The sequence below is a fragment of the Lithobates pipiens genome, unplaced genomic scaffold (assembly GCF_037356315.1).
Source record: "Lithobates pipiens isolate NorthernLeopardFrog02 unplaced genomic scaffold, aLitPip1_a1.2 Scaffold_28, whole genome shotgun sequence".
Classification (NCBI taxonomy): Eukaryota; Metazoa; Chordata; class Amphibia; order Anura; family Ranidae; genus Lithobates; species Lithobates pipiens.
In genome coordinates this window covers 83,146,333-83,159,948 of record NW_027507789.1, presented here as the reverse complement: position 1 = coordinate 83,159,948, position 13,616 = coordinate 83,146,333, and the positions used below count along the sequence as shown (strand labels likewise).

Here is a 13,616-nt window from a genome sequence, read left to right as displayed (position 1 = left end):
GCCTATGGCCACATAACCCTTAAAGCACCAGATCTCGTCTGATCTCAGAGACTAAATAGGGTCGGGCCTTGTTAATACCTGGATGGGAGACCACCTAGGAATACTAGGTGCTGTAGACTTCTTCTTATGTTGTTGGCGTTGACTTGTTTTTTTTGTTTGTTTCCCAAGGTGACCATCTTGGCGTTAGTCAAGAGGGTTGAGAGTGCCTGAAGAAATCTCCTACGGCCACATCACCCTGAAAGAGCCCAATCTCATCTGATCTCAGAGGCTAAGCAGGGTTGGGACCAGTTTAGTACCTGGATGGGAGACCGCCTGGGATTTCAAGATGCCGTAGGCTTCTTTTTATGTTGTTGGCGTTGACCTATTTTTTACCGCTTGTTCCCAAGGTGACTATCTTGGCGTTTGTCAAGAGAGTTGAGAGTGCCTGAAGATATTGGCTACAGCCACATCACCCTGAATCTGTTCCATCTCGTCTAATCTTGGAGGCTAAGCAGGGTCGGGCCTGGATAATGCCTGGATGGGAGACCGCCTGGGAATACCAGGCGTCGTAGCCTTCTTTTTTTTTTTCAAATATAATTTTTTCTCCAAACAGGGGAAGGCGGTCCCCCGAGTACATAATGCAACAGAGAAATACAGAGCAAAGAGCAGCTGAACAATACTTAATACAGGTATATTCACAACTGTCAGTCTGCCTTCCATCAATCATAATGATTCGAGGCACGGATAAAGTACTGTTCCAAGATCCAGGGTCACACAAACCCCAGGTCCCTCCGCATAATCCATCCAGAGGGGGATGTGGGGTCGTCATTCCCAATTTTCCACTTTTTTCAAAAGAGAGAGGGGGTGGAGGGGGTGAGAGATAGGGGAAGAAGGCAGAAAAGAGAAGGGGTGAAAGATCAGGAAAGGAGAAGAGGGGACGAGACACGAGGGCAACCACTGCCCAAGGGGCCAGTCAAGGAAAGCTCAGAGCACTAAGGCGATAGCAGGCGACATCCTTTCAGCGAGAATATAAAGATGACCCAGGTTTGTTTAAAAAATTCTTGTTTACCTTGTGATGTGAGGATCAAGTCCTCCATTTTTTTAATGTCCTATATTTTCCTAAGCCAGTGAGTAATGAAAAGGGGGGAACATTTTTTCCAATAGAGAGGGATGCAGGATTTCGCCGCATTTATCACAAGCCGTAAAGTAGATTTTGTGTACTTCTTAATAGGAATCTGTGAATGGTGCAAGAGAAAGAATGCAGCCTCTTCCGGGATGGAGAAGTCTGTGAAATTTTGTGTTATGCATCGGATCTCTGTCCAGAAGTCCACCAAGCTGGGGCAGGACTAAAAAATGCATATGTTCGAGGAAGAGGGGAAACATTTATGCAGCTTTGATGGTGTCAAATACCACCTGGTGAGAAGTTTAAAATTTGTCTCCTGTATCTTCGTGCACAGTGAGGTTTTCAGAGCCAAAGTGATAATGCGTTGTCTCTGTGCTGGGGAAAGCGAGCAATTAAGGTCTAAGTGTGGGTGATCTGTTTGAGAGAGAATGTGGGCCAAAGGGCCTTCGCTCCTACATAGAGTTTCGAACTCCGTCTGAGGGCGGGCGAAAGTTTGAGGATTGGGAATGGAATGGAGAAAATTATGTCATTGCGCCACTCTCCAAAAAGGCAGTTGGAAAAGCCCTGTCGGATCTGTTAGGGTTGAGAAAGAAGGCCATTTTCCATCAATGACGAATTTAGACGCATGGTCTAGGTTGGAATTTCTAAGTGGGTCCCCGGTTCAAAGTTTGGATGGCCACGTATAGGGAATAGGGGGGAAGTCAAAGACGTGAGTGTGTTTTGGGTAGCGATCAGGTGACTGATTTTCAACGAAGCCCCTATGGTGGGATGTGACATCAATTCTGTGGGTAAATCCTTATAGCACCACATGGCGCTTCTTAGCTGAATTCGGGAGTCAGATTGTTCTAGTTGCACCCAGAGCTTAGAAAGTTTGTTTTGATTCCAGTCCAATACACGCCCCAGATGGGAGACCAGGTAGTAGCGTCGCAAGTCAGGGAGAACCAACCCTCCCTGTTGTTTAGACAATGTCAACTGTGACCGCTTAAGTCGGGGATTTTTGTGGGCCCAGTTAAATTGAGTGAGCAGGGATTGAGCTTGCTTAAAAAACGGGACTGGAATCTGGATTGGGAGAGCTTGGAAAAGATAGGTAAATTTAGGGAGTATGTTCATTTTAATGAGATTGCATCTCCTGAACCAGGAATGGAGGCCAGAAAGCCCCCCTTGAAGCAAACTGCGGTTCTTTGTGACAAGGGGTGGGGGGAAGTTCAACATAAACGTACGCGCGATGTCCGGTGGAATGTAAGTACCTAAGTTCTTAAGGGCTGTATGGGTCCATTTAAATCGAAAATTGGACTGCAAGTCTAGTAACGTTTGTGGGGGGACTGCAACCCCCATAGCCTCTGATTTCAAGAAGTATCCCATATATCTGGAATTCCCGAAGGAGATTTGGCAAGGAAACTCTGGGATTCGTCAGCAAGAACAGCATGTCATCCGCGTAGGCAGATATCTTGCACTCAATAGTACCCATTTGGAGTCCCGTTATGTCTGAGTTTTGTCGAATTGTGGAGAGAAAGGGTTCCAATGACAGTGCGAATAATAGGGGCGACAGAGGGCAACCCTGTCTGGTCCCATTCCCGATGTTAAGGGGAGATGAGAGCACCCCATTCGCTTTGACTTGAGCTGAAGAGAGCGTGAGTATATCTTACTTATCCATGCCAGCATCCGTTCACTCAGACCTATATGGCGAAGGACCGAGAAGATGAATGTCCATTTGACCCGATCAAAAGCCTTCTCGGCATCAGTACTCACGAAAAGACAAAGGGTCCCAGATGACTTTGCGTTATGGACCAGGGTAAGCACCTTAATGGTGTTGTCCCTATCTTCCCTGGTGGGAATAAAACCTAACTGGTCAATGTGTATAAGGGACTGCAAGTGCTGTGCCAATTGCGTGGCGAGGATATTAGAGAATAGTTTTAGGACCGAATTTAGGAGGGAAATGGGTCTGTAGCTCCCACATAGGCCCGTGTCTTTGCCCTCCTTTGGTATCAACGAGATGTGGGCTCTAAGGGTATCCTCAGGAAAATCCCCATTCGAGCTCAGAGTATTAAATAAATTCACCAAGTGCGGGCCGAGAATAGGGAGGAAGGTCTTATAGTATTGTGCGGTATATCCGTCAGGGCCAGGAGCCTTACCCACCTTCGGAGGTCCCGCGGCCGTCTGGACTTCTTCCAGTGTGATCGGGTCCTCCAAGTACTCCCGTGATTCCGATAAGAGGGTTGGTAGACCAGAACCGGTTACATATCTGTCTTTATTGTCCTGTCCGGACCCTGAATCGGGCAGGTTGTAGAGATCAGAGTAAAATTTTTCAAAGACTTTGGCTATTTGGGTTGGGGTAGAGGCCCTATGGCCATTCTCATCTATCAACTGTGGTATGTAAGAGGCAGATTTCAACTCCTTTACTGACCTGGCTAAGATTTTTCCGCATTTGTCCCCTGACTCCTACGTCAGTTTACGACAAAACTGGAGTGCCGCTTTCGCTTTATAATGGAGTAGGTCAGTAATCTGGGTACAGAGTGTCCCCAATTCAATCTCTAAGGTCCGTGAGGGGGCATGTTTATGTTTCGCTTCCACAGAGGCAAGTTCACGAAACAGATTAGCAAGCTGTTCCTTCCGTGTTCGTTTGATGCGCGCCCTGTGCCTGATAAGTACCCTGCGGAGTACTGACTTGTGAGCCTCCCAAATTATCCCCGGGTCGCAGTCCTGTGTTTAGTTTTCTTGAAAATAAAGGGCCAATTCCCTGGTCACATCTGCTAAAACTTCCGGTATCTGGAGGAGGCTCTCATTAAGGTGCCAGAATAGAGACCTAGGTGAGGGGTTCCTAGAGAGGGTGAAGGTAAGGGCTACAGGAGCGTGGTCAGACCAAGTAATATGGCCGATGGAGGAAGAGCTCACCAAGTGCAGTTGGTCACGTGGAACCAAGAAGAAGTCTATCCTCAAGTATGATTTGTGAGGAGAAGAGCAAAAAGAGTAGTCCCTTTACCAGGAGTGTTGCAGACGCCAGACATCAACTAATTGGTCATTCAGTAAACACTTAGTAATCTGCTTTCTAGAGGAAATGAGGAGCGAGGAGCAAGAGGCAGAAGTGTCAATCGATGGCGACATGGGACATTAAAGTCCCCACCTAATATCAACTGGCCCTCCCGAAAGTCACATAATCTGTGCAGGGTAGTTCTGAGGAACGTGTCCTGGTGATCATTGGGAGCATACACAGTGGCAAATGTAAAAGGGAGCTCTCCAATGTGGCCCCTAAGAAAAAGATATCTGCCCCCAGGGTCCACCAGAGAATCCTGGGGAACCCAGGGGAGCCTGCTAGAGATCAGAATGGAGACTCCCTTGGTCTTAGAGGAGGGGTTAGTAGAGTGGTAGACCTTAGGGAAGGATCTCGACCATAGAAAGGGGAGGCTAGTATTTTTAAAATGTGTTTCTTGTATAAAGGCCACATCAGTACAGGAAGTCTTCAGTTCTCATAGGAGGATCCACCGTTTTTCAGGGGAGTTCAGTCCCTTAACGTTTAGAGAGGTGACCTTGACTGAGTCAGCCTTAGCTCCTCGGGGAGGGGGATGACAGAGATAAGCAAAGAAAGTTGAACCAAGGTAGTTATTGGGTAGGTAATGGATGGCAGGAACAAAGCGGTGGAAAGGAAGGGCAAATGGAAGGAAAGGTAAGGGGAAAAAGAGGCCGGGCACCTCAACCCCAGGGGGAGAGGCAAATTAAGGGTTGTCCACACTCAACAGTACAGGAAGGGTATATTAAAACAATTATGCTATAGCGCTTACCAGTTGTACACTGGGTTTAAAGCGCCGTCCTACTTGGGTTGGTGGGTAGACAGGTCAGAGAGGGAGCCCCCGGATCCTAGTCCCCCCACTCCCGGCAGTGGTAAATGTCACGTCTGATACCGGTATGAAAATAAAAGACAATCAGTAACATCATAGAACCAAAAAACAATAGTGTAATCAAAACAGTGGTAGAGCATATATCTGTCAGCACCGAGGGGTCTCCTCGGCTCGCCCTAAACGTAGGCATGCATGAGGGAGCCCGTCACAACAGAAAAGGAATCACAGAATGGGATCCACCACCCCCCGTCCCATACCCCAAACGTACATGCAGTCCCCGAACAAATGCATTTCTCCCTTTGGCAGATTGTCCTCTCCTTACCCCCTCTCCCCTGTCCACGGACGAGGGGTGCAACCAGGGGGAGGGGACACATGTGCGGGAATGTCAAGCCCTTCCAATACAGTGCACTAGGTATCACTCAGACACCCCAAAGTGCAACTCCCCCCTCTAAGGTCAAGACTCCAGAAGGGAAGATGAGCCGCCCTGGTCTGTACATGAAAGAACCTGCTGCCAAGGGGTTGGGGCCATCATCCCTTCCTCCAATGGGAGATGCCACCGGCATGAAAGCCCCGTGTCCTGTCAAGTGGTGCCCCTCCTACAATGTCGTCGGGGTATATGTGGAGCATCCAGGGGGAGGCAGGGACCACCCAAACAGTGAGGGATAAAGCCTCCAAGGGGGACCGGTGTCAGACAGGAGGATAGCAGTGTCTTGTACAAGTTGGTTAATTAGACAAGTCATCCAGTGTGTTCCTGTGAGCAGCGGAAGGAAAGGTCGGTAAGGATTATGAATGGGTGGGGTCACGGGAGTTAATAAAACTGCCACCAGATGACCGAGGCCGAGAGGGCAAGGGGATGAAAGTCAGATCTGGTAGGTGGGGGGGGGGGGTGAGGAGTGTCCCTCATATTACTCATGTTGGCCATCCCTTGAAACTGAGCGCTCTGCATACCCAGGACGTTCTTCTGTATAATCTAGCCTATCTGTAATCATTAGCCTGTCTTTTGTGCACATTAGCCTCTCTGTATAAACTAGCCGGTCCTCTGTGTATACTAGTCCGTCTGTATACACTAGTGTATACAGATAGGCTAGATTATACAGAAGAATGTCCTGGGTATGCAGAGATGGAGGCTAGGGTATACAGAGAAAGAGGCTAGAGTATGCATACCTGCTAGTGTATACAGACGGACTAGTGTATACAGAAGACCGGCTATTTTATATAGAGATGCTAATGTGTGCAAAAGACAGGCTAGTGTATACAAATAGGCTAGATTATAGAGAAGAACATCTTGGGTATGCAGAGATGGAGGCTAGGGTATACAGAGAGAGAGGCTGGGTTACACAGAGAGGCTGGTGTATGCAGACTTGCTAGTGTATACAGACGGACTAGTGTATACAGAGAGGCTTGGGTATACAGAGAGCTAATGTATAAAGAGAAGCTAGTGTATACAAAAGACATCCAAGGGTATACAGAGAGGCTCGTGTATACAGAAGACCGGCTAGTTCATACAGAGAGGTTGTGTACAAAAGACAAGCTAGTTTATACAGATAGGCTAGATTATACAGAAGAACGTCCTGGGTATGCAGAGATGGAGGCTAGGGTATAAAGAGAGAGAGACTGGGTTACACAGAAAGGCTAGTGTATGCAGACTTGCTAGTGTATACAGACGGATTAGTGTATACAGAGAGGCTTGGGTATACAGAGAGCTAATGTATAAAGAGAAGCTAGTGTATACAAAAGACAACCAAGGAAATACAGAGAGGCTCGTGTATACAGAAGACCGGCTAGTTTATACAGAGAGTCTAATGTGTACAAAAGACAGGCTAGTGTATACAGATGACGAGATTATACAGAAGAACGTCCTGGGTATGCAGAGATGGAGGCAAGGGTATACAGAGAGAGAGGCTAGAGTATGCATACTTGCTAGAGTATACAGACGAACTAGTGTATACAGAAGACCGGCTAGTTTATACAGAGAGGCTAATGTGTACAAAAGACAGGCTAGTGTATACAGATAGGCTAGATTATACAGAAGAACGTCCTGGGTATGCAGAGATGGAGGCAAGGGTATACAGAGAGAGAGGCTAGAGTATGCATACTTGCTAGTGTATACAGACGAACTAGTGTATACAGAAGACCGGCTAGTTTATACAGAGAGGCTAATGTGTACAATAGACAGGCTAGTGTATACAGATAGGCTAGATTATACAGAAGAACGTCCTGGGTATGCAGAGATGGAGGCAAGGGTATACAGAGAGAGAGGCTAGAGTATGCATACTTGCTAGTGTATACAGACGAACTAGTGTATACAGAAGACCGGCTAGTTTATACAGAGAGGCTAATGTGTACAAAAGACAGGCTAGTGTATACAGATAGGCTAGATTATACAGAAGAACGTCCTGGGTATGCACAGATGGAGGCTAGGGTATACAGAGAGAGAGGCTGGGTTACACAGAGAGGCAGGAGTATGCAGACTTGCTAGTTTATACAGACGGACAAGTGTATACAGAGGACCGGCTAGTTTATACAGAGAGGCTAATGTTTACAAAAGACAGGCTAGTGTATACAGATAGGCTAGATAATACAGAAGAACGTCCTGGGTATGCAGAGATGGAGGTAGGGTATTCAGAGAGAGAGGCTAGAGTATGCATACTTGCTAGTGTATACAGACGGACTAGTGTATACAGAAGACCGGCTAGTTCATACATATAGGCTAATGTGTACAAAAGACAGGCTAGTGTATACAGATAGGCTAGATTATACAGAAGAACGTCCTGGGTATGCATAGATGGAGGCTAGGGTATACAGAGAGAGAGGCTGGGTTACACAGAGAGGCAGGAGTATGCAGACTTGCTAGTGTATACAGATGGACTAGTGTATACAGTAGACCGGCTAGTTTATACAGTAAGGCTAATGTGTACAAAAGACAGTCTAGTGTATACAGATAGGCTAGATTATACAGAATAACGTCCGGGTTATGCAGAGATGGAGGCTACTGTATACAGAGAGAGAGGCTTGCTTACGCAGACTTGCTAGTGTATACAGATGGACTTGTGTATACAGAGGACCGGCTAGTTTATACAGAGAGGCTAATGTGTACAAAAGACAGGCTAGTGTATACAGATATGCTAGATTATACAGAAGAACATCCTGGGTATGCAGAGATGGAGGCTAGAGTATACAAAGAGAGAGGCTGGGATACACAGAGAGGCTAGTGTATGCAGACTTCCTAGTGTATACAGACGGACTAGTGTATACAGAGAGGCTTGGTATACGGAGAGCTAATGTATAAAGAGAAGCTAGTGTATACAAAAGGCAACCAAGGGTATACAGAGAGGCTCTTGTATACAGAAGACCGGCTAGTTTATACAGAGAGGTTAATGTGTACAAAAGACAGGCTAGTGTATACAGATAGGCTAGATTATACAGAAAAACGTCCTGGGTATGCAGAGATGGAGGCTAGGGTATACAGAGAGAGAGACTGGGTTACACAGACTTGCTAATGTATACAGAAGGACTAGTGTATACAGAAGACCCGCTAGTTTATACAGAGAGGCTAACGTGTAAAAAAGACAGGCTATTGTATACAGATAGGCTAGATTATACAGAAGAACGTCCTGGGTATGCAGAGATGGAGGCTAGAGTATACAGAGAGAGAGGCTAGAGTATGCATACTTGCTAGTGTATACAGATGGACTAGTGTATACAGAGGACTGGCTAGTTTATACAGAGAGGCTAATGTTTACAAAGGACAGGCTAGTGTATACAAATAGGCTAGATTATACAGAAGAACGTCCTGGGTATGCAGAGATGGAGGCTAGGGTATACAGAGAGAGAGGCTGGGTTACACAGAGAGGCTAGTGTATGCAGACTTGCTAGTGTATACAGACGGACTAGTGTATAAAGAGAGGCTTGGGTATACAGAGAGCTAATGTATAAAGAGAAGCTAGTGTATACAAAAGACAACCAAGGGTATACAGAGAGGCTCGTGTATGCAGAAGACCGGCTAGTTTGTTGGCATTGACTTTTTTTTTTTCCTTGTTTCCCAAGGGGACCATCTTTGCACTTGTTAAGAGGGTTGAAAGTGCCTGAAGAGATTGCCTATGGGCACATCACCCCGAAAGCACCCGATCTCGTTTGATGTTGGAGGCTTAGAAGAGTCGGGCCATGGATGGGAGACCCCCTGGGAATACCAGCTGTCATAGGCTTCTTTTTATGCTTTTGGCATTGACCTGTTTTTTTTTCGCTTGTTTCCCAAGGTGACCATCTTGGTGTTTGTCAAGAGGGTTGAGAGTGCCTGAAGAGATTGCCTATGGCCATATCACTCTGAAAGCACCCAATCTCGTCTTATCTTAAAGGCTAAGAAGAGTCAGGCCTGGTTAGTACCTGGATGGGAGACCACCTGGGAATACCAGTTATTGTAGGCTTCTTTTCATGTTGTTGGCGTTGATTCTTTTTTTTTCTTCGCTTGTTTCCCAAGGTGACCATCTTGGCATTTGTCAAGAGGGTTTAGAGTGCCCAAAGAGATCGCTTACAGCAGCTTCACCCTGAAAGAGCCCTATCTCTTCTCATCTCGGAGGCTAAGAAGGGTTGGGCCTAGTTAGTACCTGGATGGGAGATGGCGTTGAAATACCAGGTGCCGTATTCTTCTTTTTATATTGTTGACATTGACCTGTTTTTTTTCGCTTGTATCTCAAGGTGACTATCTTGGCACTTGTCACGAGGGTTGAGAGTGCCCAAAGAGATTGCCTATGGGCACATAACCCTGAAAGCGCCCGATCTCCTCTGATCTCAGATGCTAAACAGGGTCGGGCCTTGCTAGTACCTGGACTGGAGACCACCTGGGAATACTAGGTGCTGTAGGCTTCTTTTTATGTTGTTGGTGTTGACATATTTTTTTTGTTTGTTTCCCAAGGTGACCATCTTGGCGTTAGTCAAGAGGGTTGAGAGTGCCTGCAGAAATCTACCACGGCCACATCACCCTGAAAGCACCAGATCTCGTCTGATCTCAGAGACTAAATAGGGTCGGGCCTTGTTAATACCTGGATGGGGGAATACTAGGTGCTGTAGACTTTTTCTTATGTTGTTGGCGTTGACTTGTTTTTTTTGTTTGTTTCCCAAGGTGACCATCTTGGCGTTAGTCAAGAGGGTTGAGAGTGCCTGAAGAAATCCCCTACGGCCACATCACCCTGAAAGAGCCCAATCTCATCTGATCTCAGAAGCTAAGCAGGGTTGGGACAAGTTTAGTACCTGGATGGGAGACCGCCTGGGATTTCCAGGTGCCGTAGGCTTCTTTTTATGTTGTTGGCGTTGACCTATTTTTTTCCGTTTGTTCCCAAGGTGACCATCTTGGCGTTTGTCAAGAGAGTTGAGAGTGCCTGAAGATATTGGCTACGGCCACATCACCCTGAATCTGTTCCATCTCGTCTGATCTTGGAGGCTAAGCAGGGTCGGGACTGGTTAATGCCTGGATGGGAGACCGCCTGGGAATACCAGGTGTCATAGGCTTCTTTTTTTTTTTTCAAATATAATTTTTTCTCCAAACAGGGGAAGGCGGTCCCCCGAGTACATAATGCAACAGAGAAATACAGAGCAAAAAGCAGCTGAACAATACTTGATACAGGTATATTCACAACTGTGAATCTGCATTCCATCAATCATAATGATTCGAGGCACGGATAAAGTACTGTACCAAGATCCAGGGTCACACAAACCCCAGGTCCCTCCGGCATAATCCATCCAGAGGGGGGTGTGGGGCCGTCATTCCCAATTTTCCACTTTTTTCAAAAGAGAGAGGGGGTGAAGGGGGTGAGAGATAGGGGAAGAAGGCAGAAAAGAGAAGGTGTGAAAGATCAGGAAAGGAGAAGAGGGGATGAGACACGAGGGCAGCCACTGCCCAAGGGGCCATTCAAGGAAAGCTCAGAGCACTAAGGCGATAGCAGGCGACATCCTTCCAGCGAGAATATAAAGGTATTCCAGATGTCCCAGGTTTGTTTAAAAAATTATTGTTTACCTTGTGATGTGAGGATCAAGTCCTCCATTTTTTTAATGTCCTCTATTTTGCTAAGCCAGTGAGTAATGAAAGGGGGGAAACATTTTTTCCAATAGAGAGGGATGCAGGATTTCGCCGCATTTATCACATGCCGTAAAATTGATATTTTGTACTTCTTAATGGGAATCTGTGAATGGTGCAAGAGAAAGAATGCAGCCTTTTCCGGGATGGAGAAGTCTGTGAATTTTTGTGTTATGCATCGGATCTCTGTCCAGAAGTCCACCTCCAGCATATGTTCGAGGAAGAGGGGAAACATTTATGCAGCTTTGATGGTGTCAAATACCACCTGGTGAGAAGTTTAAAATTTGTCTCCTGTATCTTCGTGCACAGTGAGGTTTTAAGAGCCAAAGTGATAATGCGTTGTCTCTGTGCTGGGGAAAACGAGCAAATAAGGTCTTTTTCCCAGTTGGACAGACAGGTTAAGTGTGGGTGATCTGCTTGAGAGAGAATGTGGGCCAAAGGGCCTTCGCTCCTGCATAGAGTCTCAAACTCCGTCTGAGGTCCGGTGAAAGTTTGAGGATTGGGAATGGAATGGAGAAAATTATGTCATTGCGCCGCTCTCCAAAAAGGCAGTTGGAAAAGCCCTGTCGGATCTGTTAGGGTTGAGAAAGAAGGCCATTTTCCATCAATGACGAATTTAGATGCATCTTCTAGGTTGGAATTTCTAAGTGGGTCCCCGGTTCAAAGTTTGGTTGGCCACGTATAGGGAATAGGGGGGAAGTCAAAGACGTGAGTGTGTTTTGGGTAGCGATCAGGTGACTGACTTTCAACTAAGCCCCTATAGTGGGATGTGACGTCAATTCTGTGGGTAAATCCTTATAGCACCACATGGCGCTTCTTAGCTGAATTCGGGAGTGAGATTGTTCTAGTTGCACCCAGAGCTTAGAAAGTTTGTTTTGATTCCAGTCCCATACACGCCCCAGATGGGAGGCCAGGTAGTAGCGTCGCAAGTCAGGGAGAACCAACCCTCCCTGTTGTTTAGACAATGTCAGCTGTGACCGCTTAAGTCTGGGATTTTTGTGGGCCCAGTTAAATTGAGTGAGCAGGGATTGAGCTTGCTTAAAAAACGGGACTGGAATCTGGATCAGGAGAGCTTGGAAGAGATAGGTACATTTAGGGAGTATGTTCATTTTCATGAGATTGCATCTCCTGAACCAGGAATGGAGGCCAGAAAGCCACCCGTGAAGCAAACTGCGGATCTTAGTGACAAGGGGTGAGGGGAAGTTCAACGTGAACGTACGCGCGATGTCCGGTGGAATGTAAGTACCTAAGTTCTTAAGGGCTGTATGGGTACATTTAAATCGAAAATTGGACTGCACGTCTAGTAACGTTTGCGGGGGGACTGCAACCCCCATGGCCTCTGATTTCAAGAAGTATCCCGTATATCTGGAATTCCCGAAGGAGATTTGGCAAGGAAACTCTGGGATTCGTCAGCGAGAACAGCATGTCATCCACGTAGGCAGATATCTTGCTCTCAATAGTACCCATTTGGAGTCCCGTTATGTCTGAGTTTTGTCGAATTGTGGAGAGAAAGGGTTCCAATGACAGTGCGAATAATAGGGGTGTCAGGGGACAACACTGTCTAGTCCCATTCCCGATGTCAAGGGGAGATGAGAGCACCCCATTCGCTTTGACTTGAGCTGAAGGGAGCGTGAGTATATCTTACTTATCCATGCCAGCATCCGTTCACTCAGACCTATATGGCGAAGGACCGAGAACATGAATGTCCATTTGACCCGATCAAAGGCCTTCTTTGCATCAGTGCTCACGAAAAGACAAGGGGTCCCAGGTGACTTTGTTTTATGGACCAGGGTAAGCAGTGTTGTCCCTATCTTCCCTGGTGGGAATAAAACCTAACTGGCCAATGTGTATAAGGGACTGCAAGTGCTGTGCCAATCGCATGGCGAGGATTTTAGAGAATAGTTTTAGGACCGAATTTAGGAGGGAAATGGGTCGGTAGCGCCCACATAGGCCCGGGTCTTTGCCCTCCTTAGGTATCAACGAGATGTGGGCTCTAAGGGTATCCTCAGGAAAATCCCCATTCGAGCTCAGAGTATTAAATAAATTCACCAAGCGCGGGCCGAGAATAGGGAGGAAGGTCTTATAGTATTGTGCGGTATATCCGTCAGGGCCAGGACCCTTACCCACCTTCGGAGGTCCCACGGCCGTCTGGACTTCTTCCAGTGTGATCAGGTTCTCCAAGTACTCCCGTGATTCCGATAAGAGGGTTGGTAGACCAGAACCGGTTACATATCTGTCTTTATTGTCCTGTCCGGACCCTGAATCGGGCAGGTTGTAGAGATCAGAGTAAAATTTTTCAAAGACTTTGGCTATTTGGGTTGGGGTAGAGGCCCTCTGGCCATTCTCATCTATCAACTGTGGTATGTAAGAGGCAGATTTCAACTCCTTTACTGACCTGGCTAAGATTTTTCCGCATTTGTCCCCTGACTCCTACGTCAGTTTACGACAAAACTGGAGTTCGCTTTATAATGGAGTAGGTCAGTAATCTGGGTACAGAGTGTCCCCAATTCAATCTCCAAGGTCCGTGAGGGGGCATGTTTATGTTTCGCTTCCACAGAAGCAAGTTCACGAAACAGATTAGCAAGCTGTTCCTTCCGTGTTCGTTTGATGC

The 13,616-nt window shown here is 46.8% G+C and overlaps 5 pseudogenes; all 5 read left to right on the top strand.

Moving 5' to 3' along the window:
* LOC143937159 (5S ribosomal RNA) lies at positions 1-119 on the top strand (annotated as a pseudogene).
* A 98-nt stretch (positions 120-217) lies between these two features.
* Positions 218-337, top strand: LOC143937128 (5S ribosomal RNA; annotated as a pseudogene).
* An 8,903-nt stretch (positions 338-9,240) lies between these two features.
* Positions 9,241-9,359, top strand: LOC143937165 (5S ribosomal RNA; annotated as a pseudogene).
* Positions 9,360-9,679: 320 nt separating this feature from the next.
* LOC143937197 (5S ribosomal RNA) lies at positions 9,680-9,798 on the top strand (annotated as a pseudogene).
* A 305-nt stretch (positions 9,799-10,103) lies between these two features.
* Positions 10,104-10,223, top strand: LOC143936634 (5S ribosomal RNA; annotated as a pseudogene).
* The last annotated feature ends 3,393 nt before the right edge of the window (positions 10,224-13,616 follow it).